The sequence below is a fragment of the Sturnus vulgaris genome, chromosome 1 (genome assembly GCF_052056855.1).
Source record: "Sturnus vulgaris isolate bStuVul1 chromosome 1, bStuVul1.hap1, whole genome shotgun sequence".
In the NCBI taxonomy this organism is placed as follows: Eukaryota; Metazoa; Chordata; class Aves; order Passeriformes; family Sturnidae; genus Sturnus; species Sturnus vulgaris.
The window spans coordinates 99,898,526-99,925,239 of record NC_142243.1 but is presented as its reverse complement, the minus strand read 5'-3'; the positions used below and the strand labels follow the sequence as shown (position 1 = coordinate 99,925,239).

Sequence of the window (26,714 nt, the reverse complement as noted above, 5' to 3'; positions counted from 1 at the left end):
GGCGGGGGGGAAGTTATGGAGTGGTGATTTGCTTTGCTTTGTTTTTCACATGCAAAATTGTCCTCTGAAGCTTCAGGCCCAAACAGAAACTGATGAAGATGACTGACTTTTCACATCAGTTTCTCGAACACCAACAGTGTTAAAGACACCAGCTCCCTGTGAGCTTTAACAAGCCAAGACCTAGAAGCAACCCCAGGCCCTGATTTAGCAGATATCTTATGCAAGAGTATTTGCCTCAGCTTTATCAAAACTCTGATCTTTCACTAACATTTTACACAATGGAGTACATATCTTTAGAAAAGTTTAAAATAATTTTTTTAAAAAGGGCCTCTCCTATTTTTTTATTTTTCCAAGGAAATTGTAAAGTGTTCTACATAAATATCCAGGTTGGCAACATTAGTATAAAGCACAATGTCTCTGCACATGCTTGGGGTTATCTATACTCCCCTAATCTGATTTCCATGGTGATTTATGCTTACATTTCCCACAATTCCAGCCATGCCTTAAGACCTTCACACAAAAATGAGAGTAAAAAGATGATGGATTGCATTGGTCTAGACTGTGAAAATGCATTATATCATTCTTTCCACACAATGTTCACAGATGTGAGGTCTACACTGTACTCCACACAGAGCATGAAGAAGAAACATACTAGACATCTAGCAAGGTCTGAACACGTATCAGCTTTTTTATTCCTGAAATATTAACACCAAATTATTCCTGAGTCTGGAGTGCTGACAAACAGGAGCATTGCCTGAAGTTGAGACAGATGTTTGTGAAGGCTGGCAAAAGAATTCAGGAGTCTTTATGCCAGTGCCAAAAGATCTAGGATCTCATCAGATATAATCTGCCACCTCTTCTGACAGTGCAGTGTTGTGTTCTTCAAGATACACAGAACTGTCTGAAATATCTACAATTCTTTAAGACTAACAGTTGCACAGTACATTGATACCACTTTTATTACTATAATTACCCTTATCTAACCTAAAATCACAGAAAGCTTGATTTTGGAAAAATCTTCCTGAAATTGCCTAGTCCTATGCTCATGCTTAAGGAAGTGTACACTACAACTGGTTGCTTAGAGCCTTTGGTCAGGTTTTGACTTTCTCCAAGGGTGGACACTTTTGGAGCTTTCTGGAAAACTTGTTCCAGTGTTTGACCATCCTCTCTTTTCAAGCTGAATAATCCCAGCTCTCAGCCTCTCATCCTGTGCACGATGCTCAAAGTATCATATCTGTTGTCTTTTATTGGATCTAGTCCAGTATTTCGTGCCTCTTATACCACAGAGTGCAATTCTAGATATCACACTTCATATGTGGCCTCACCAATCTAAGAAGAGGCAGAAACACCTCCCAGCTTCCCACAGCCTACTGAAAATGCTTTTCCAAATACAGTGTAGGATGCTGTTGGCCTCTTTCGTTACAAAGGCACAATGCTGTCTCACTGTCAACCCATTTTTCACCAGGACCCGCAGGTCCTTTTCCACAAAATTGCCTCCCAGAAACTTGACCGCCAGCCAGTTTGATGCATGGGGTAATCCTCCTCTGGTCCAGGACTTGGATAAACTTCATGAGTTTGCCATTTTCCAGTGTCCCTGGTGTGTTGAAGTCCATTTGAATAGAGGCATAACAATCTGGTCTATCAATTACTCCTTACAGTTTTGGATCAGCAATCTGATATCCATCAAGTGCAAAGTGAAAAACATGAGCAACAAGGAAAAACAAAAGACAATATACCATTTGAGAACCTACTTGTAAAAATGTTTACATTGTGACTTTCACTGAATAGAAATTTGTAATTGCAAATATGAACTTCACACAGCTTCTTTATCTTGAAACAGAAAAACTTTAAAAATATTTGCAATATAGCACAGCAAAATCAAAAACTTTTCTCAGGGAAGTAAGCACCAGTTGTATGTAAGTTTAAAGAACTGAATGGGGTTTTTTTTGCCTGTGATCTACAACATCCACATGATTAAACAGTGGTACCTACACACTTTAATCAATTTCAGCTAAGTAGCTAGCCACAAGACATGTAGAGCATGTATCTCTCCAAAAGTCATCTGATCATATAATGTTCCTTCTTTATCACTAAAATAGCTACAAATACATCAGGTGATTAAACTAATATACTGACTTTGCATTTCTAACAATTTTTTTCCTCTCCAATCTAAAAATGTAGTTTGCTGTCTTTCCATAGAATCAGAAATTCACTTCTCGAGCTAAATTAACGGCTATGAGTCCACTAGAGTAATCACCAGAGAGCACTTTCATTCAACCACAGCACACATATGGATAAGGTCTGATTGCACAAACTCTACTAAAAGTAATTACTCTGATTCAAAAACAATAGTAAGATTGCTGTTAATCATTCTATTGTCTGCAACATCATTTGGTAACAATCAAGGGAAAAGAAAAGACAAGAGCAGAAAAATTGTGGAACAATGACATTTATTAAGCATATACCAGTCACCAACAAGCACCTCTTTTTCTGATAGCACAAATGTTTAACTCTGTGTAATCACACAAGACTTACAGAACAATACACTTTATTGGCAAATAAAACCTGAGTATTATGAGAAGATTCTATGCTTCTAAAAAATGTTTCTTTTTTAAAAAAAGAAAAAGATCAATAAGAGCATAATGAGGAGTGGTGTCACTTTATTTAACAACAGAAATGAAAATAACATTTCTGTGGTGCTTGTCTAGCTAAAAAAATCCACATCAAAACCATATTTTTAAAATTTAGGTCCAGTCAAATTGAATTCTTACTGTATTTTAAAAACAATTTATTATGAAACAAAACATTTAGGTTTGTTTTCTTCACATGAAGTGCCCCATTTGACCTGATATTGCTTCAATATTTAATGAAATAAAATTAAATGTTAACCTTACAGGGCAAGGGGTGGGGTGGAGGTGGGAGAAATTTTACAAAAATGCTAAAAGAAAGGATAGAAATCAGGTTAGATAAGGACTCAGTGCTAAAGATTACCTAAATATGGCAAATGAGCTTGAAACAAACTTAACAAAAAGAGCTTTGCATCCCAGCTTCTCACCTGGTGATTGTTTTCCTTATTCATCATATTTCTGAAATTCATTTCTGCTATTGGTTTTATCAGCAACATATTAGACTAAGAAAGACTCACTTTTAGCATTTCACTCACTTCTCAGAGAGAAAGAAGTGGAAAGGACTGTATTAAAGTAACCAAATGCTTATGCAGAATGCAAAGTGACTTAGATAAAGCCTGAAATCAGAAGAGTTTACTTAATCCAAATGGGAATTTGTAGTAATAATCCTGCTCATATCGTCATTTTTTTTAATAAACGCCTTGTATGAAAAATTAATTCTGCTTTCTACCTGTCCCCTCAAATATGCAAGCATTTGATTTTTCTGACTAAGATTTAGCTACATACTTTCTGATTGTTAAGAAAACAAGCAAACCCAAAAGATCCCAATTATGTGGTTTGTAGCTTTTTGTTTTGTAAATTGATCACGGAGATACAAATGCATCAAAGTGTATTCCTTATTGAAGGCAATAACTTCAAAATTGAGCCAGTAATTGATGGCAGACAGTATGTTAAAGAAGAGTCTGCTCATAACCGACTTCAGCAAATGCTAGTTGTCTTCTGGGAATGAAGCTGTATGTATATTTGCCAAGACAAACCCACAGACATATTTACTCATTCTGCACATTTGAATTCTATAAATTCTTCCAAAAACATTATAAACACTTCCCAAAATAACCAAGAGAGATTTCAGGAAGACTTTTCTCTCTTATGTCTGACAGGATATCTGACAAGTTTCAAATTATTAGATAAATTTGTGTACCATCAAAAAACCCCTCACTGTTTATTATTTTACAGTTTGTTTAGAGTCTTTAAAAAAAAAAAACAACAACTAAAAACTCCCAAGAACAAACAAAGAAAAAAAGCCCAACCCACAAAACTACAACCAAAAAACCAGTCTTTCTAGGATCTTAATAAATGAGACAACCAGTATCAAACTCACCTTGAACCTTGTAGAAAGAAAATTATACAATCTGGTCTTTTCTATGTAGTTCAATACTAATGATGTGCTAAAAGAAGATTCACCTTGATATTCTTTATTTTTGAAAGTACTTTCATAATGAGGTCAGGTAACCTTAAAGAGTGTTTTAAAATGCAGTTTATATTTATATTGAACCATTTGGAATATCAGGGATTCAACTCTGTATTTTATTTTATTCTACTCAGGCACTCACTCTTAAAAGCATGTATTTCTTTGTGCATTCACGCATGCTGAAGAATCTTCATGCATTACCAGTTTGTGCCAGGAGATTCTTTCAGTCTACCTTTCTCCACACCTTTCCTAACTTCTCCCCTTCCCAAACTGAATCAACTTCTTGGATAACTTTGAATAGTGTTTAATTCCAGGGTATATTGAAGGGAGGAAGTTGTCACCAATGACTGAAGTATCTTCAAACTCCACAAGCCCTTATCCAATAGTAGCATTCTAAGATTTTACTGAGATATTGAGAATACAGACAAGAGAAACTTTAGATAGTTGGCTTACTTTCCATAGTCATTTGGTGAGAGGTACCTTACTTTGTAACTGACCTGAGAGCTTGGATTTGTTCTCTCATGTTTCATATAATGATATTATTATTAAAGCTTAAGTAATAACTTTTCAAATTTGAGGGCACCCACCAAGTTAGATATAATTTTAAGTTCACTAGCATCCTAGTCTGACTTTTTCCTGAACTTTAACATTAACTCGAGAAAGTAATTTAGACTTAGTTAGCCTTGGTTCACTGCAAAATTACAGTACTAATGCCAATCTCTCTTGACCATTCTAAGATTATAGAGTTCATATGCAACACGGGGAGACTTCATAATGAATTTCATTATAAAAATGTAAAGCATTATTCAGATATTCCCTTGAATCATCACTGAAGGATAGCTTTCTTAAATACCCTTTAGTATTTACTTGGTAATAATCTTGATTACACAAAAATTCAATCATAACTTCACAATAGTATTTCCCTGCAAGAAGATGACCTTTTTTTAAGTTCTGTCTGAAAGAAAGTGGCCCCCAACATGACCAGGAATATAAACTGAGGGGGAAAAAATATAAACAAAAAAAAAGGTTTGTTTATTTGCGATAACAAATTCTTCAAACCTCTAAAAGGTTTCAGCAAGCCTAAAAACTACTTTTTCTATATATTTCTGTTTGCAAATAAAAACATACACCAATTAGAAGTGCTTAGCCAAGATAAAGGCCAGCATACACGTAATTTTCCACTGGCAAAGTACATCAGAAGCACCTTCCACTCACAGGGGGCCAGAAACAGAAAAAGCAAAGACATGGTTTGACATAAGTAAAAACAATTTAGAAACTAGAAGCAGAATTTATTCTTTTGAGATTGTCTAAGAGCAAAGACCATCCTCTGGAATACTGAAGTTTTAATTTGGGCTTTTGAAGTAATTTATTGTTTGTTTCTCCCATTTGCTAAGTTCAAATCTGGCACCTCCTTTTATTTAAGGTTGAAGAATCTAGTTTGGTAATAACACTCAGTGTTTGACACTCACAGTTTTGTGACTGTGCAGAGATGAAGCCTTTAATCTTTGAAGTCTTTGCACTGTCACAAAACTATACTGAGACAATAGAAGGAAAAGGAGACCAAAAAAAGAGGAAAAGGAAAACAGAGGGAAAACATGGAAAAGAGCAAGGAAAGATGGAAATGGATTGGGCTGAATAACTGCAGAATGTGGAAGGAAATTTCAATGCAATAGAGTTAAAAAGAGAGAAAAATAGTCCTGTTATCATTGTGGGAACATGTCAGCCAGAGATCAGAAATGTTTATTGTTCTGGCAGCCAAAGATTATGACCATAAAAGAGCAAGCATTCAACCAGGAACTTCAGCACAACAAAATCTAGGGAGATGCTTTATTCAAAACAATCTGTAACCTATAAAGGCTTAGGAAAATTTGCAAACATGAACAGCTAGATTTATGAATGAAGTATGTGAAAGTTTATTTCAAGTAATATATTAAAATGAAAATATATCACTAATTAATTCTTGAACTACATTTTAAAGATTAGTATCTTGTTATTTAGAACTCTGAAGTTTAATTAAATATCCTGATGAGTTTTACTTTTTTTTTTTTAAATGATGAGGTAATAAACCATACTAGTTTTAAAAACTTAAATGTATAAATAAAACAGACTGCTTGTCCACTGGATCCAGAAAATAATATAGTTCCTTTTAATGTCTAGAAAAAAGGCTTCAAAGACTAAAATCTCAATCCTTTGAATAGTGACATAGTTGCCATCTGAGCAATGCAATACTGAAAACTTGTGATTAACTTGTGTAAACTGATTCAGCGTCTTCTAACTAATATAGGGTAAACAAGACCGAAGGGATTAAATCCTTTCTACATAAAATTCTCTCCTCCTCCTCCACCAACTACACTTTAAAAAGAAAAAAATCATCTACTCAGTGAATAATGAAGTCTATCTATATATATCTAACTAATCAATGGTGAATGAAGTGAGTTTATACCAAGCTTTTGACAGGAACATCAGCTGGAAAAAACAATAGCATGTCTCAAACAGAAACAATAGCCCAGCTGGGATATGTTTTACCCTGTATTGGGAACAATTTTAGTTAACCAGTACATCTAAGCCATCAGTATAATGAATAGTTGATAGCATATAAATGGAGATTGAGTGGACAGATTGATAAAATACATAAGAACTAGAACATCTATAGTATTTTGTCCATTTTTGAAAAGATGACAGGGAAGTTGCTTTTGATCAAACTGTAAATGTCAATTCCCCTCGAGCTTCCTAGAGAAGGCAAAAGAAACTCTTTATAATCCAATCCACTACCCTGTGTTCATAAATACCTATTGAAAAATTAAAATGTTAACTGTTAAAAAATATTCATCAACAGAAGGTTAATATCTTCTTTCATCGATATTTCTCAATTTAATTGTAAACTAGAAGTCTTATTAGGCATACCCAGCAGTAAACTGATAATACCACCTAAATGCTCAACAGATGTCTCTAACTGGAAACATAAAATTTTAATAGTCACTTTCTTCAGTATTTAAAGACTATATTGTTATCAACATATTTTTCATAAAGGAAGTCATGCACTTCTGTCAGTTATATTTATTACACCAAGGAACACTTTATTACAATAATGCAGATATCTTCATTCCACAAACCCCAAAGGTACTTAAAGCTAGGATTTTATTACTTATGCCTGAGGCCAAACAAAGCTATAAACCTGCTACATTCTAATTCAAATACTGCTGGTGGGGCTTGCATTTTCATTCCATAAATTACAATACAATGTAATCAAATACATGCAGAAATGGTAGTCATAGAAACAGTCTTTCCAATTCACAAAAATTTTAAGACAAATGAAAAAAAAACCCTGATTTATGAACAATTAGTTTTACTTTGGACTAACATTTCCCCTCAAAAGGACTATATATTAATATTATTCCAGCAGTATGGGATATTGAATGGCCTTGAAGTGCTACTCTGAGCTGCTCATATTATTTACCATTATAACACCTATTCTGTGCCCATCTAACAAGGTACACCAGCAATTGCATCAGCTCTGTATTTTCAGCAGGCTAGCACTGACCAAGTGATTCATGCAGTATTGGTATATACAAGTATTAAATACGTCACAATTGATTGTTGTGATATTGCTCTGTTTAAAATGAAAGCACATGTGACACTTGGAAAGCCTCCCTAGAAGTATAACAAGAACAGGAAGCTCTCCAGTACCTTATGGTACTTGAAGCTATAAGAATTTTGAATCATAAACAGCGGAATTCCCAGAGTATTACATAAAGCACAGAAGTTCTTATATCTAACAAGACTTTATATTTTTCTTGAGAGTTCTGTTTAAGTTGTGTAGTATTTGGTAGTGACTTACAACTCAAAAATTATAGCTTCCTTTACTACAATTTTATTCCCAGAAGTATTTTACCTAGGTTGGGCTTTTCTGCATATTCCACAGATATGTAAAATGGCAGTCAGAGACACATCAGGGCTTTATTACATGTACAGTACTTGACTGGAGTTATATAGTGTTATCCTGACTTTTCCACACGTGTCATAGAGATACTAGTTATACTTCCTGTAACTTATCAGGATGTCTAGACTGCTTTATAAACTTTCCTCATCGTGTTCACAGTTTCCAAAAGAATCGAAAAAAGGGGATATGGTTGTGCCAATGAGGAGGACTTCTCTGACGTTTTCTGTTACTAGAGCAACTGGGAATGGACAAAAGAAGGAATGCAGAGGACAAGTACTCTTCAGAGTGTTTTATGAAGCCAATGTTTAATGTAGAAAGAGAAACCAGATGTCAAGAAGGGACATAAATAGATGTTTTTTCCTGAATGCAGAAGTAGGTAGATGCCTTTGAGTAAAGTACCAGGTTTGCACATGCTCTCAGAACAAGTGGACACAGACAAGCTTCTGGCACTTAGCTTTTTTCCAGGGCAGGAACTATCCTTCATTCATGTGTTCCCACTCAGTGTTCCTGGAACTTTAAAATGCAGGCTACAATAGAATCAACAGCTATTAATAAGAAACATCATACAGCCCAAGATAATCCATTTCCAAACACAAAACACATTCTCAAAAGGGAATTTAACTTAGATTCAGCATATTAAAAGCAAAGAACAACATAAAACAGAGAATGTGCCAGCTGTCACTTAGAAGTGGTGCCAACTCTAAAGGAAATGTTCAGCAATTCTACATACACATACACACAAATGCTTAAAGTTACAGAACACAAGCTGACCAGTCCCAAGAAATAACATGCAGACATATGTGCAAAAATTCCCTTCTCCAGCTCTCCAAAGTAGGTTCAATGAGTTCATACAGCACAGCAGGGTCCGAGTATGTAATGTGGTTTTCTTTAAAGCATGTAAGAAGGCATAGAATCTGGAATTCAGACTAGACAGAAAAAATACATTTCACAGCATACTCTTAAGTCCTTATCCCTGCTATCAATCAGATCATCTCTTTCTCTGGAGCACAAGTGTCCTGTAGCTCATGTGCTCAGGTTTTTTTCTGAAAGAAACTAGAGCACAGGTAGCTATGAGTAAGCCCTACCTAGTTTTTTATTTCTGCATGGAGCTGGAAAACAGCTCCAATTTTACTAACCCCAGAGGTGAGCAGTTTAGTCATCAATGCCAAAGTTCAGCTAATAAATAGAAACCTCATCATAACCTTAATTTCTAAATTCCCCTTTAGACATAGAACAGGTGTCAAGTAAAGAATGCTACATGCAGTATGTTAGGGATGCTCTAACAACTTATTATATAATAGGAAGGTAAAGTTAAATTTTCTATGTTCTGTTCTTGTCTTGGCAAGGCCCAGCAGCTAACAAGTATTCCTAGATTTTGATCCTATGGTTTCTGCTGTTAGTAATGCTGAGAAGATTGCTAGCAGACCTTTTTGATCACTCTGACAGTATTTTTCTTTGCAGCTTATGATTTTCTCTTATATTTCCTTATTGTTCACCATCATCACTACTGTAAATAAGGACACTAGGAATTGTTTTCCAGAAGTAGAGGCAGTTAGGCAGTGGCTTAAATTCCCATTTTATTTTTCTTAGCTATAAATGCACCCGTTCTATACATTTTTTCAGCACATTCATTATTTTGTGCCATCATTATACCAAGATATTTCTTAGAGTAAAAATTGCTTTTAGGTAACATGCCCTCATATGTAATGAGATTTTTATGAGCACATCTCTTGTTTTAAACCTAATATAGGCAGAGTAAGTCATAATTCAGGAAGATAAGCTTATGTCCTTAAGGAAAAGAAAGAGTTTATAAAATTAACACTTGTTTTCTAGAATTTGAAAACAGTTCTAATTATGCCTAACATTTTGAAAATATCAAAAATGTTTGGGTTTTTTTGTTAAAAAACACCAAATATAAAAAGAGCAATGCCTTGTCTATTCACTTTTCAACTTTTTGTAAAAGAATTTCTGATTAAATGTAAACAATTAAAAATCATTTGGAAAAAAATAAAGTAGGTAGATCATTGGAAATCACCATTCTAAGACTACAATTATTGTAAGTACTTGCATAGGAAAGTATCATTACAAATATCATAATTTTCACCTTCCTCTGCTTCTAACTGCAGTATGCAAAACAGTTTCATAGAAAAAGCCACACAGTAATAATATTCTCACAACAATTTCAAGTCCATTCAAGTTTTTTGTTTGTGAGATTTTTCAGTTTTGGGTTTTTTGTTTTGTGGGGTTTTTTTGTGTTTTTTTTTTTGTTGTTGTTGTTTGTTTGTTTGTTTGTTTGTTTGTTTTTGGTTTTTGTTTGTTTGTTTTGGGTTGTTTGTTTTTTTAATATACTTTTTTTTCTAATGACTCTTAAGGAGTCATTTATTCAGACTTATAACCTTTTGTCTGACTTTTTCACTGGGCCTTGCCCACAGCTTCATTATTTAACTATTCACAGCTGCAATCTAGCTAGATGAGTACAGCATTAACTCATTACTGCTCAGAGCAGGCTCCTTTATGTTGCCACAAATGTACATTATCATCTTTGCTAGTGTTCTGGGGCATTTAAGAACAAATGTTGGTATCTTAGTAACAAAACCAGGTAGTATGTATTCCTATGACTGTGCTGTGTATGCCTTTCAGATATAAGAATTGTATAGCCTACAGTTTTTCGATCAAGTGAAAAAAGAATTGCAGCTGCTTTTTGCAACACCTTTTTGCTATTTGACCTTTGGATTTCACAGTGACACATTTTGATGATCTACTGAACTGGAGCTAACAAGCAGGAAAACATCACTACAACCAAATACAACAATGTAGTCAGATGGAACAAAAATTGAAATTGGTGCATATTTCCAGATATTGTTAAAAAGCTATATTCATACTGCTTTTTGACAATAACTGTTAAGTAACTTATGCTCTTACCATTATGTTCTTACCATTTGCATTAGGACATGCATTACTCCTATGTGTGTTATCTTTTAGCTGTGTTCAGGTTTTCCTCTTTAGAAAGAACTATATATTTCAGAGCTGACACAAGTTTACACTGGCATCCTGGCATAGAATAAAGAACCAATGGAAATTTGAATTGGAATTGGACTAACAGTTACCTTTTGCTATATGAAATAGTGTTCCTTGTTGTTTTCAGTTCAAATGTTGTCTAGCTCATGCAGACTCTGCAGAGAGATGATGTATATGTAAGTTAATGTTGAGATCTGGGTATTAAGAGCCAAAAGAAGCAATATGTGTGTCTTTATATCTGCATTTTGATTTTTAGTATCACCCAAAGGCCTGCAAAACCAGAGAATCTATAACCACACAAATACACAGCAAAGCTTTTCTGAGAATCCTTACTGATAACACTGAAGAACATTCTTTCTGTTCTCTGCAGTGTACCTCGTCTGTATGTTACACAATATATGAGATTTAATGAAGTCAAGCAATCAGAAAGGACAACGTCTTCTTTCACTATTTTAGCTATCAGGTTTGGAATTTCCAAGGGCCTTGCTTTTTTTCTTGTAAGATTTTATTTCTAGGATCTTCCTGTGAGAAGGACATGGCCCCAACTTTGGCTGCCATAGCTTAAGAAAGAGTGAATCTCATTTCCCTTCTAGGGTATGTTCTCATGCACAATTGAATTTCCAGATACAAGGAAGAATAAAGTAAACAGATCAAAACTAGTTCCCTAAACAAATCATGATCCACAGACATTTTTTGCTGTCTCTGCCTAATGCAAAATACCATTCAAAACACAACAAAGGACACAAAAAAATTCAGTTTTCTCCTGAAATCTACTTCTGAAGAGCCTCTGCATGATTTGAATCTCATTTAATTCACACCAGCTCACTGCCACAAATGAGCAAGAGTGCCTGACCCTCAGCCTCCTGCCCCACAAAGCACAATCCATCCTGCTACAGTCTGTTATATGCAATTATCAGTGTAGGTTACCTCTGCCAAGTAACCTTTTTCACTGCCTACTATTAGTTTAGAATGTCATCATAAAAAAAATCTCTTACCAATATTCTACATATTATCCCAAATATACAAGTTAACTACAGAAACCACTTCCACCATTACCATCAATCAGCATATCAGGCATGAGAATTAGGCTTCACGAGACAGATTAAATTTTCATCAAGGCATACTCAATTTTATGTTCAGCCATGTTTTGTTCTGTTACTTTGTTTTTTGTTTTTTAAACAGCTGTCATGACTGTTGTCGATATTACTTTTAAAAGGACCCTTGCACGGAGATGCAATTCTTTAATTTCAGTTTTAGCAATGATAACATGGAACTTTATCATCCTTGAGTTATAAAGGCTTCAGTAGTCTGCAGAGCTACTAGCTCCTCATTACCTCTATGGATTTACATCAGAGAATTTCACAGGGTAAAATAGTTTCAGCTGAGATTTCAGCTCCTAGTCTGCCCTCAAGTCACCCCCAAACAGCTCATCAAGCAATATCATTCTATGATACAGTTATGGTTTTAAAATAATGCAGTTCCTTTAGGCCAGGAATGTATCACAGATTTTGGTTAAAGTGGTTTTGGCTTTTGATTTATAAAGCTGCACTGACTATCTTTTGCTGTTGGAAAGCAAAAACATCCTAAGAGAGTAAAACAGTGCCCTTTTAAATTTATGAAACTAAACGCTAGGAAGGAAAGATCTTAGACTTTTCATTATTGTTATTTAGGAATATAATTGAGATCAAAATAGACACAAGTGCCTGAAGGGTTGTTAATTCAATAAACGACATTATTCTTTTGGCACATTCTCTTAATAAGAAGATAGAAAAGAAAATTTGAAAAGAAAGCTAATTCTGAAAAAGACAGAGCCATAGAGAGCCATATGGAAAAGGAATCTTTGAAATAATTCCCAATCTTTTCAAGTCAATGCTCAATTCAAAGATTTCTCTTTTGGTCTCCTTTTGCCAAAGATCTAGTCAGTGAAAAAGAGTTTAAAAAGATAATAAAACTGTGTTTGAAGATTTTCTATGCAAAAATGTACCTATATAGGAAAAGAGAGACTTTCTTTTTTTCCCAGAAGCTTGAAAATCCATGGGGTTATCCTGCTGCTAAATTGATGTTGACAAACTCAGCAGTAACCTGCACAGGCTCATTTTCTCTGGTTTCAGGAGGCCCTTGAGAAAGGAGTTAGGTAGAATCTCTCTGGCCAATGGCTTCTAAGGAGGTGGAGTTGCCATTAGGACAAGATGCTGCAGAGAAGCTGCAACTCGACAATGGTATCTATGTCTCAAAAGGCCTCAGGTCATCTATGAGTTAAGAGAGACATACTCTTGCTAGAAGGCAAAACTTATCCCCTTGCTGCATGACACAGTAAAAATTCAAGAACTTAAAAAGCATCAGGTTTTCCTTCTTACTCTGCTGGAGCAGTAGGCAGCTGACCTAAGTACCAGCAGATCTGAAATCACTATTTATTATTGAAGAGAACAGACTATTCCAGCCAATGGAAACTCTTTCAGCAACTTCTTTTCATTTTACAAATAGGATTTAAAAGGCTCCTTTTCTTCTCTTGAGAGAATTCTAATACCTTTTGGGTTCAAAGTGACATCTCTTGTCTTAGAAAAGGTTAGCATATTTCTTGAAGAATTCTCTCTTCCATTGCTTTATAGTTTGTATAATTCTCTGCAGAATGTGAGTATAAAGTAAATAGTAAATTCTCTTGTTTCCATTACTTTAATAAATCTCCCTATAAGGTAAAATAAAGCTGCTTAGACTAATTTAAGTATGAGATTGTGGAATAATATGAGTTGTGGAATAATTTTCAGATAGATTAATTATGAACACTGCTTGTAGTGAATGCCGTCAAGGAATGCAGTCAAAGGTAATGGTACAATTTTCTTCTTGTCTTACTATATAAAAAGTGATTTTCTGTGTATCTATTTACTAATTATAAAGAGTAAGTCATCACACTCAGATTTTTGTATTTAGTTTCTGACAGTAAAGTCTGAGCTAAAACAAAACTGATTCTGAGCCATTGTAAGCCAATGCAACTACTCTGCACAGACTGAAACACCCTGACTTAGTTCCGTAAAAATGGTTACTGTGTCCTTCTGTGAAATCTGATGTATCTGTGGACTTAGAGGTTTAGTAGACACCACAGTGCCAGAGATATGTCATAAACTGGTTTATTGAGTCTAGGGACTGGATTCCTGAGTCCTTGGGCACAAGAAAGCAAACTCCCAGTACACCCAGGAGTCTAGATCATCTCAGAACGTCTTGGGTCTTCAAGTCTCCCTGAACGCAACAGGATTTTGGGGTCCCTTTGCCTATTTAGGTTACACATTTTCAGAACACAGATTTCACTCACTCTCAAATATACTTTTTCTAAATTTTCTAAACTTTTTCTAAACTTCATTGAGTTTGAACATATTTCAATTTCCTTTGGAAATGCTTTAACTACAAGTAGAATTTTTTTTCAGATTTATTGGAAAACAAACCATTCTAAATATCAATATTGTTTTATTCTTTTTAATTAAAAATTATTTTTCGTTTTCACAAGTTATCTGACTTTTACTCATCTAGGAGAAGTGAATTCCACTTTCTTACTGTTGAAAAATGCTAACAGGTTTTTTTCTTGTTTTGTTCTTTTTTATTTTGTTGTGAAATATTTTTCCTCCTTTCAGAGAGGATCAATCCAGATCTCCCATAGACACTTTACTGTTATTTAAATTTACCAAATTCCCCTTCTTTGGGGCTATGTTTAAAGAGAAGATGCTTTCTCCTTGGGTGCTCCCTCCATAGCCTCCCTGAAGTACTGGGTCAATACAAACCATCAGCACCAAGATAACTGAGAATACTTAGCTGCTTATAGATTTAATATCACTGCTTCCAGTGTGTGATCTTGAATACATTACTCTGCCCTGCTTTCCATGTAGCTGTAAGATTCCTCTTTATCCTGCTTTCCCAATGGACAAACAATGGTATGCAGCCACCACACATTTTAATGGCCACCATAAACCATTCTTTGCTGTCCACACAGGTGCAGTCCAGCTCGAATTCAAGAGAAGTCTTCTTTCTCTCTCGAAATCCTAATGATACAGGGAATTCTTGCTGTTTATTGTGTATTCCTGAGCAGTATTCCACATGGACTACTTAATGTGTGCCATTACGATGTGTGACCTTTAAAGAGATTCCTAACAAAATGCCTTCTGAGAAATTATCCTGTTTAAAAAAATCTTCATGTTGTAACACAAATTTCTATTTTAGACCTTTTCAGGAATCAGAACTTCCTAATTTGTATATCCCATGATTACAGAAAAATGTTCTTCATCATAATTTAAGGAATGGATTAAGAAGCCGCAAGAACCTAGTAATGGAGTCCTTTATGGTACCATACATAGAGAAGTCCCCCACAATGTAAGGGTACCACAGTATTCTGATAAAGTTTAATAAATATAAAATTGAAATCTGAATACAGATTCAGATTTCTGAATATTTGCTTATTCAGACTCTATAACATTTCAGATAGTAACATCATTTTATTGAGAGCAATCGACGTGGATGTACACTGGAGAAACTATTACTTTTGGAGCTTTATGGGTACATGTTTTCCACGGCTTTAGCTTGTTCATACATATCTCTGGAGCCAACTGACTGCACTTGTGGTACTTGATCTATTTTTCTACACTTTCTCAGCCAGCAGAAATAAATCTCCCTACAGTTTCAGCATTCCAAGTTTAGAGCCCAATTTTAAAGATGAGAATGCCCTGAAAACCTTTTTAGACCTAAATCCCAACAGACAGGAATTTGCATATTAGTCAAGCAGCAACAGTTTTAATCCCAGCACTGCCACCTACTGAAGAGATCATTAAAATAATGTTTTTTTTCTAAAAGATGCACTTTAATACATAGATAAATTATTATCTCAGGAATTGAGTTACTGGATAAATGGAATTCCTAACCCAATAAGCTATACTATATAGTCTGGCAAGATGATCAAATGACCCTAAAATATATATAAATCCAATTATAGGAATGGTGATATTTCAGCAGTAGTAAACAGAAAAATACCAATTCACTGTGTCTGGGCCTGACTTTCTCCAATTAAAGGCAAATAAATCCCATCTGAACTGAATAATAATAACAGAATCAAATGTTGTCCAAGTTAGTAAAACTTAGTAAGACTTGATATTAATCAATTAATTGCCTAAAAAGGCACCCAAATTAATAAATCAGTGTTCCAAACTCTGAAGTGATGAATGCAAATTGTAGCCAAACAGTACTCCATGGGGAAAAAATAATTCTCATTTCCTTAAATAAGAAAATCTAAACAATAATTTATGAGAGAATAAAGCTTGATAACTCATGGACAGCTTTACCCCTGGTGTGCCTGCCATTTCCCCACAGGTTGCTTAGGGCACCTTCTGGTTCCTCACATTTTAATGACTGATAACTCACCGTAGACATTTTGTTCCCTTGCTGCACCTGCTCCTGCATGAAACAGCTCTCGTTGTTGTGAACAGGTTAGGCCACACCCCAGATAAATGTACCAGATGGTTTAATGATGCCCAACACTTCCAAAATTTCTTCTTGAGCACATGAGTCACAATTTCCTGTGTAAAAATATGAGTAGCCAAATGCGGGCAACAAAGGTGGGAAAGTGGCTTGTTTTGTGTGGGTTGAAACAAGCATTATACAGACAACACCTAAGATTATTTTGGTATTTTTCCTAAACCCAGGACTGTGGCAGGGCATTGAGGGGGCTGATGGCTCCCAGAGCCTGGAGGACTCCAGGACTGGGGGTTCCCCATGTGGTTCACCAGGAGCAGGCAAATGGCACAAAGCAGGAGCAGCTTTAGTCCCGTGCATAAGATACCTCTCTGGGGACAGGAAGGGGACAAAGCAGGGCCAGGATGTTGACCTGCAGGTAGGCCTGGTTGGCAGGGTCCATGGGCAAGCAGGGGCAGGCTATGGGGAGCTGCAGACCAGCCCTGCTGTGGCACTGCTAGGGCAGGAGCTGATCGCCCTAGAGCTGAGAAGGGGTCCTGAGCATGGTGTCTTAGGTTACAATGTAAGATAGAACCAAAAATATTTATTCTATCACCACCTCCATAAGCTGTTAAAACCAGGTGGGGCAGTGTTCTTTATCTCATCCATGACACATCCCTGATAACTCCCCCTGGGGATATCTTCTGTTAATGGGCCATTGAGTCTCACTGCATGACTCATAAAATGACATCATCCCATTGTGAGATGCTCTGACCAGGGGGAGGAACCAAGCATTCCTACCCGGATATAATCTGAGATTTGGAACACCATGGTCAGCATTTACCTACTGAATTCCCAGAGGGCAAGAGCTCCATAACCACCACTGGACCTTCAGAGGAAGACCAGACCCTTCTACAGAACCACTGCTTCAATAGAACCACATCTATCACTCCAACAGGACTGCAGGGACATTTAATTAGACTGCTTCCACCACCCTGACCAATGGGGTGTCAGGTTGTATCCTGACTCTGTCAGTCTAAACCAATGTTTCTGTATTATTGCATTTAGTTTTCTTATTAAATTGACTGACTTTGGATCTCCCATTGGTTTGTTTTCAAACTAGCATACATGGGCTGGTAGGAGAGGTCCCAAAGGATGGGCAGGGATAGGCAATGCTGGCAGTGACTCAGAGCCATGGCAGGATATTGAGATGGCTTCTAGTAAGCCCATCCTCGTTTGGAAGTGTTTATATTCACTGTGCTTTCTGACCACCAAATTCACAGACTATAATATATAATGTAACCCCCACCCAAAACACTATGAAATTGTTTAAAGATACATTCTTTCATATCCTCCCCCCCACCTCACACTGAAATTTGAAATATTACAACTAAATATCCAGCAGTTGAAAAAATTAAATTAAAATATGCATAATTTCTTTTTCCATTGTTTTCAGTCAGACATTGGAAGCCAAATGCAGCTAGCCAGACAGATTGCTGCCCTCAACCAGGTCTGGACAAGCTGCAGCACAGTACGACTATCACTTGAGAAGAACAGTGTCTTACAAGGGGATTCAGAGCACACTAGAGGGAAACAAGGGGAAAAGAGCAGGTTAGCTGGCCCAAAACAAATTCAGTAACATATTTTGATGGGTCAGGGAAATAAACTTGTTCTTAGGAAGCAATGTTCACTTGCCATTGGCATTGTTAGAAGGGAATTGCTCATGCAGGCTATATTTTCAACAGTTGGAAGGACTGGTGAGTCATTTGCAGAGAATGAGAAGAACTAGCATAAATGGAAAGGCTGTTAGAAAAAAGACAAGTGGGTACAAAAGCCCTTGACATAAATAGAAGCAAGAAAACAAAAATAAGGAAGTGTTCAAAATTCTGCCCAGTCCATGCATTTTTGAGATAAACACACAAAACCTAACATCTTTCACCTTTACTTTCTGAATTTACTTTTTTCTTCCAAATTGGAAACCATCTGTAAAACCTATGTCCCTTTTGCCATGGGTTTCCACTGTCACATCAGACTGTAAGATCTCTATGATTCTCCTGTTTTACCAGGTACTTTTTGCATTGTATGATTTCACAGCTTCTTTCCCTCTCTTTCTCTATAACTACTTCTTAATGCAAACTGACCAGATGTATTACAGGCCCCAAAACCCCATTTATTTGTTCCCTTGTTCACTCTGGATTTCTTTTTTTCTCCTTCTCTACATTTTGTTAGAACTTTTGCCCCAAGTCTCTCATTCTGTAAATCCTTCTTTTCCACTTTAGACAAAATTCTAGTCTCTGACTCTTGTTCCAATATTTCAAGACCACGTTTAAAATCCAATTTCTCTCCCCCACGCCCTATCTATTTTTACACTAAATCATTTTCAGCCCTAACAGCACTTTCCTAAAGGATCCCTGCTTTCATTCAATTCTGTTCTCTTGCCTCCCATGTTCTTCAATTTGTCATTTCATATCACTTCTTGTCTCTTTTGTCATATGGTTATTCCCATTTCTTCACAAATGCCTGACTTTAAGGTACTAGGAAGATTCATGATGGTAAAAATATCAGTGAAGAAAGCACATCCTTGTTTCTATTGTCAGATTAGTTGGTGCTGAAGCATCAAGATACTGTACAAATGTCACAGAGTACAATCATAAATTTTCTCTCCACTCAACAAACTTCAAAGAATTAGTACTGGGGATGCCAGCTCCATGTCCTTATCTCTTCACCTATTACTTGTTTCTAAGCAGATTTGAAGTGCATTCTGCATCCAGGGTTTTGTAAAAATATAGCAGGGGCTCAGCCAGCCTCTCCATTATAAACCTTTGCTATATACCCATGTGAATACTGATGGCCAGGGGAAAAACAAAAATGTATCAAGAGGGGGTGACACTAAAAAGTTTGAGTGGTGTCTTCTCAATATTTCCAGTGAAGGGGAAAGGCTCAGGTAGAATCAAAAGTACAGTGTCTGCTAATACCTGCCTCTGTGGCTCACAGCCCATGCAGGGTTTGTGCATCTATGACCACTGGACCACTGCTTAGGAATAAAGAACAGTTGTCTCCATCTAATGAAGTGGGACAAGAGAATTTTTTCAAACAAGCTTGTTTGCAAAATGACACAGTATTTATATATGAGTTTTCAAGATTAAGACAAAACCCCAAGAGATGTGGCATAGTAGGGAGCAAGAATTCTGGGAGACAGCACAATAAAAAAGTTCTTCCACATTCCCAAAAAAACATCACTACTGAGAACATATTCAAAGTACCTAGACACAAATTTCTCCAGCATGAGGGAAAAAAACCCAACAAAACAGGAAAAAAAACCAAAACAGAGGAATTAGAAGTTGTGAGCAGTTGCAGCTTAATATGTAAGCCAAGTGGGGTAGTTCACATTGCTGGGACAGTACAATGTGGGGGAATGCATCGTTCAAGAGGCACAGGCTGGGAACGACAGGAAGACAAACTGTTCTATTCAAAAGAGCAACTTGAATGCCATGAGATGGTTCACAAGCAAGCTGAGGGTTTGCAGGTCAGGATCAAAGGGAGGCTAGTTGTGGAGGAAGCCGTAGGTTTCTGCTACAAGAATCACTGATCAAGGGGTAAAATAAGATGCAGTCCTATTTAGCTGACTGAAAGCAATCTTGCAATCAGGAAAAAGATTAAAAATATTGATTTGACATAGAATTAGGAATTCTAAAACTATGCTGCAATTGAAACTGGCAAGGAATGTGAATGGCAAAAATAAAAATTCTATAAGTATACTGATGGGAAAACTAGAAGGGTCTTGTGATAAGGGTTTGCAGTGTTCAAAACTTTGTTTGCCAAAACTTTTTATTGGTAATGTATGCCTTTTGGCTTTTCAGGAAAGCCTAGAAGACTGAGGCACTGCCTATGGAAGGAAAATATTAGTTAATCATCAATTAAGTGCATACATTTGTTTTACAACAGTTCACGAGACCAGATGAAATAACCTGATTTGGTAAGGAAGCTTAGCTAAAATCACCTTTCAAAACCTGGGTGATCCAGAAAGGGCCTTTGTGACTAGAGAATGCAAAATGTCACATCATTATTCAAAGAGTGAGAAACAGAATTTGGGACATTAGTGGCTGGTCAACCTCATTGATGTCTCCTGGAAGATAATGGGGAAATCTGCATATGGAAGTCATTCATAGGCATATGAATGATAAGATGGTTGGGAAAAACCACAATGAATTTACAAAAGTAAAATCACACCTAACTGATTTCCCTCTCTGATAAATGAATTGGTGGTCAGGACATGTTATTTGCCTTGACTTTCTCATGATTTTTGCATGGTTTCCGATTGTATCCTTGTAGCCAACCTAAAGAGATATGAACTGGATGCATAGACTACAAGATGCTTGTAAAACCGATTGGACTACAGAATGCATGGAAAACTGGTTGGATTACAAGGATCCAAGGGTAATGGATTGCAGTTTGAAATTTACTTGCCAGATTGTTACTAGAGGCTTCCTCACAGGCAAGTACTGGGGCTGTTAACATTTCATATCTTCACTAGCTATCTGGATGTCTCATCAAGTGTGTGGAAGAAACTAAATGTAGAGGAAGAAGATAACAACAGAGTTGCTCTTCAGTGAGGCTTTAACTGCCTGGAACTGACAGAAATTCAGGAATTTCAACAAAAACAAATAGAAATTCCTAAACCTGGAATGAAATAGTCATACACAGCAGTATTTTCTGGGGCTCACTGGATAGAAATGTTTTGCAGAAAAAAAGAATAAAGAAGAAATCTAGGGGTAAAAAGTTTGAACACCAATCAACAGTGCAGCTTTGCAACAGTAAATGTTTATTGAGGAGTGGGATGTATCAGTAAGAACATAGCCAGCAGATCGAAATCCTCTATATTTGGCATTTGTGACCACATATAAAGTCTCTTGCCCAGTTTTGGTTTCCCAGTACAGGAAAAGTCGCGACACTGGGGAGCAAGTCTAATAGAGGTTCATCAAGATAGACTCTAGGGAGATTTTTTAATAGGTCATTAAATCTATTCTGTTGTGCAGTTATATGTACTGGGAACTTCTTTTCCAGTCCAGATTCATTAATTGCATTTACTGTTTACAAGAAAGCATACACTGATTTGTAATCTTTGTCCCAGCACTAAAGTATTCCTGAGATACTGAATCTATACTTGGCCATGGCACTTAAATGTTTTCTGAAGCTGTCTTTCACTGCACCTGGGGGCCATGGGCATGGATAGAGTACAGTCTCTAACCAACAAATGTCCTGAGCCTGGCTCTTTCTGAACCTGATGTAGACATTTTAAGCCTTATGTGGTGGGTTAACCTTGGCTGGATGCCAGATGCCCACTAAGAGGCTCTGTCATTCTCCCTTCTCAGGTGGTCAGGGGAGAGAAAATGAGATGGAAAGAAACTTCATAGGTTCAGATAAGGCCATTTATGAAAGCAAAAGAAAAATGTTCTGTGTGCACAAACAAAACAAAACAAAACAAAACAAAACAAAAAAAAAAAAAAAAAAAAAACCCACAAAGATTTTATACTCTACTTCCCATCAGCAAACAATGTCCAGTCGCCTCTCAGGAGCAGGTCTTCAGCATGCCTAGTAGTTACTCTGGAAGGCTAACGTTGCAAATAACAAATGCTGCTTTATTGCTTTATTCCTTCTTTTTGTTTGTTTTCTTTTTTTTGTTTGTTTGTTTTGTTTTTGTTGTTGTTGTTGTTGTTTTTGTTTTGCTTTGTTTTGTTTGTTCTGTTTTGTTCTGTTCTGTTTTGTTTTGTATCTGAGCTGTTTTTATATGCTTTGGAATACCCCTTTTGTCAGTTTGGGTCAGCTGTCCTGGTTGTGTCCCTTCTCAAGATATTGCCCAACCCCAGCCTTCTGCTGGTGGGACACAATGTTGGAGAGAGAGTGCTGGTGCTGTGCCAGTGCTGCTCAGCAGTAGCCAAAACACTGGCGTGTTATTAACACCTTTCTAGATACCAATGCAAAGCACAGCACTGTGAGTTCTGCTATGGGGAACGCTGTCTTCAGACAGACCCAACACAACGTCATTTTCAGAAAACCTGGTAATCAGTGGTGTGATAAGAAAGCCAGTCCCTTATGGGTTTAACACGTTAAAGTGCACTTGCAAATCATCTGTCAATTATTTAGTTCAGACCTAACCATTGAAGCTCTGAAAAACATTAGTGCACCTATAAAAAGCAAGTAACAGGCAAATGTCTTAGAGAGGATGGGGATATGGAGGCAAATAAGCAAGGCACTTTTCACTCTCAGTAGAAACTGAATCATGCTCTATAGTGCATGTGGATTCCATTTTTGTTTTCAGGAGGTAAGCTACTTCTGACAGAGGGTAAGAGAAATATATGCTTGAGTGGAATACACTGTGTAATGTATCTTCATTGAACCACTGTCCTTAATAAACATTTTGGTACAAACACTAACTACATGGGCATCTTTAATCCCACCTAAACTCAACATATGTATTTTCTTGTAATTTTTTTGCTTGCATGAAAGCTAGAACTCTGGGAAAGTGTTTTACATACAATGCCTGTCACTTATAGCTATGGTTCACACATGCACATGCACGTGTTCCTGTATGCTTTTGAGGTTTGTATTTGTGCAAAGAATAATTTGTGATTTCTGGTTTTTCAGGAGGGCTTCTTCTCTTCTTACAGACTGCTGTCACAAGGTGTTCATGAACCAGGAGCACACAGGTACTTGAAAATCTTATTTGTTATTTTTGACCAGTACACTAACACCTATACAGGAGGGTTTATAAATTTCAAACAGACTGTAAAAGGGAAGATTCCCAAGATACCTGGTCTTTTTTAAAAAATAGAGCTACCAAGTCACTTGGTTGCACAATCATTCAGGGAGAATAGACTGAATGAGATAAAAATATTAACCAAAAATCACAGATTCATAAACATATATCCCACTATTCACTTATTTGCTTATAGTTATATTTTCCTCAGTCAGATTGGGTTTCCCTGTTCAATAGTTCTGGCTGCATAACAGAGGAAGAATAATTTGTGAGCAGTCAACTAAAGCTGTCATCATTTTGTCTGAACAAGTTTTCACATAGTTGGGAAAGCATTATTTTAAGAAATACTCAAAAAATTCATCATCAGAAGCTTTCAAATATGCATGAAAGGGCAACAGAGGGCAAGAGAAGAGAAATTAACGTCTTAGGGAGGCAAGTGTGGTGGGAATCTTCTTTTCTCTACTGGATATATTTAGCACAGTTCATGTGGTATAAAAAAACAAAAGAGCCATTGCAAAGAAGCAGAATAATGGATGCTTTCCTTACCCAAGTGATATAATTAGGTAAAACTGTATTTACTTGACAATCAGGGTTAAAGGACAGTTTCATTCGGAGAGATTATAAGTTCTTATGAGAACACATAGCTCTACAGAAAATTTTAGATGGGGAAGAAGCTAGCTGCTGGAAGGTCTAGCTATATCAATTTAAACTCAATCCTAAAATAGTCCCAGTCATACTATTACAAGCAGGGCTGAGAAAACTCTGCTGTTGGTAACAAGAAATAAGAATTTGGAAGATTCTTTTTCAAATAATTTCTTCCATATTTTCACTGTCACAAAAGTCTTTAGGAGCAACATATGTCCTGTGCTAAGTTATTTCTTCTAGTGAAAAATGTTGGAAAATCCTTTCTCCTTTGTCCACAGTTGTCTCTGTATTCTTAGTTCTGATATATGACAATATAATGCATCTCTCTGGAGGGAAATTAACACAAACAAAATTAAGTCAGCATATAAGGATTATTGTTGCTAAAGTAAGTATAGCGACACGTTTGCTTTCAGTTTTAAAAACTACCAAAGGTTTCCCATCTGGTGTCAATAAAAGGACAAAGTGAACCTCCAGCTGTGGTCTCCCTCTATGTCTTTTTGAGGCAATTCCCACACAGCACTATAGTTTCACTCATTACAAAAGCTTTCTACAGAACTTGAGGTAATTAAGTCTTTTATTAATAACTCTATGCTTCACTTTACCCTAATATTACCTAAACTGTGGCCGCCCTCAGACACTGAAGTATATACTGCTATTTGCTGTTACTCTGGGTAGTCCTGTATGTAAGTAAACAGGTATAGAATGACAACAAATAAAATGAAAATTAATTTGTTGAGGCAGTGCTTCAGAGAAAGGGTGGTCAAACTACATGTGAAAAAAACATTTCAATCTATTCCTAGCTAAAAATGTACTTTACATGCATGTGTGCATATACATATGTATACGTGCAGTTTCGTGTATATTCACACACTGAAAACTAAAAGTATTTCGAAGAATACATTTCAGTTGATTTAATTATATCAGCAGAAATGAGAATGTCACATGATAACTACTAATTACTAATTGATGGCTTTGCTTGAATTTATAACGCTGAATATATCAATATGCTGAGCAAGAGTCTTTTAACACAGCTAATCTCACAAAACAATTTAAATTATTTTTATATTCCCATAGCAAAAATAACACTTCATTATTACAATTGAAGTACTATCAATCAGAAAGATTAGTTTAAATACTTAACTTTGATATTTTTTGAGTTTTGTGACATTTGTCAATAAGACCTGAATTTCTGTTGATGTAGACTTTTTTTTTTTTTTTTTTTTTTAGTGCAGAATTTATACTTGCTATTTGCTTCTCCATGTTTTGCTATGTCATTATTTATACCATCTGTTGTATGTGATCTGCAGGGAACCAGCAAGTTAGGCAACTTTATTTTGCTGATGAATAGCAGGGATGATTCACTAAATAGGTTAAGCTGTATGAGCTAAGAAACAGGATATTTTAGATATACTTGGTATGTAAAGTGTATTTTCATTCTGACACTCAAGTAGCATAAAGTACAATTAGTGGTATTTAGATTTTATTGATAATAGTAAATAAGAAAAAATAGATCATGATTATGTTGGATAACACTATAAACATGACTAGTTCGGGATAAATTTAAAACATGCATCCAAAATATATTTGTAGTCTTATAGGAAGTATGATTAGTATTGAAGCACCTCAACACCCAAGAATAGTTGTGTTAACTAGTGGTTTGCACTGATTACTACTACTGATTTTTAAATAAATATAATAGTAGATCATGACCAAATCCAAACCACACATGCTCAATGGTACTGATGTTTTTCATAAGCTCCACTCCTTTGTTATTGGAAACAGTAGACATTGTGGTATAATTTTAAGGTGCAGATATCCTGATATATTTTTTGTTAGAGGGGGAACAGCAGCACTCTAGATTGCAACAGGGATTATGATATGGCAACAATTAAAAGAGCTTCCCAGCATATTAAGAGCAGGCTTATACAAAATAATTTATTTAAACAAATTGATTAGTTAACATTCAGAGTTCATGTGAATTTAATGCTAAGAGGCATTCAAGTAAAGTCCATTCAATAAGAGGACTTTACTGAAGTGAGACAAGCAAGAACAGCCTCTTAGCTGAAACGATAAACTATTTATTTCACTCTGGAACACTTGAATTTTACTGATACTTGATTATATAAACAGCTGATCTAAATGTTTGTCTATTATCTGCCCAGCCACCTAGTCTATGTCTAACTACACTCGTGACGGATATCAAAAATTCTCAGGAATTTATAAACTCCAAATGTGATTTAATTAACAGATGGCCAGGAATCATTAAGTTCTAGTTGAAGCATTCTGACAGGTAAAATCATGTCAAAATGCATATTCTACAATGTATCATAGTTTACTACCATGATTAAGTTGGCATGACTCCTCATCATACATGGTCCTAGAACAATTGTTCAAGAGTGAGTGGTTCCAAATCTAGAAACTATGCAATGACTCAAAGACATTCCTTGGTCTTTCAACAATATATTAAAAGAAGGGAATTTTGGTTATGTATAACTGCTTAATGACAAGTCATTACATAGGAAAATGAAGTATATATTAATGACAATGATTTTTGAGTGCTCATTAATGCTACAAAGGTATCCGGGATCGAAGCAGACTATTAATCATAAGAGCTATTTTTAAACAATGCTACCTGTGACTCTGCCTATTCCAGAAACCAATGTCACATTAGAAGGACATGAAACCACTTTCAGCTATTTCTGAATAAATTCATCAGTAAACAAGCCCTTTTAGCCTATCATCTACTTTGACAGATTGTCCAAGAAACAAATTTGGTCAATAAAAACAAAATGTTCTTTTTAAAAGTTAAAAAAGTCACAGCCAACAAAC

General features: G+C 36.0%; 1 long non-coding RNA gene across 1 annotated transcript; it reads right to left on the bottom strand.

Moving 5' to 3' along the window:
• Positions 1-2,433: 2,433 nt before the first annotated feature.
• LOC148225376 (uncharacterized) lies at positions 2,434-13,921 on the bottom strand. The gene is made up of 2 exons (XR_015806520.1): positions 11,146-13,921; positions 2,434-8,964 (listed from the first exon to the last, which is right to left on the bottom strand). It is a non-coding gene; the product is annotated as an uncharacterized LOC148225376 (long non-coding RNA).
• Between the last annotated feature and the right edge of the window lie 12,793 nt (positions 13,922-26,714).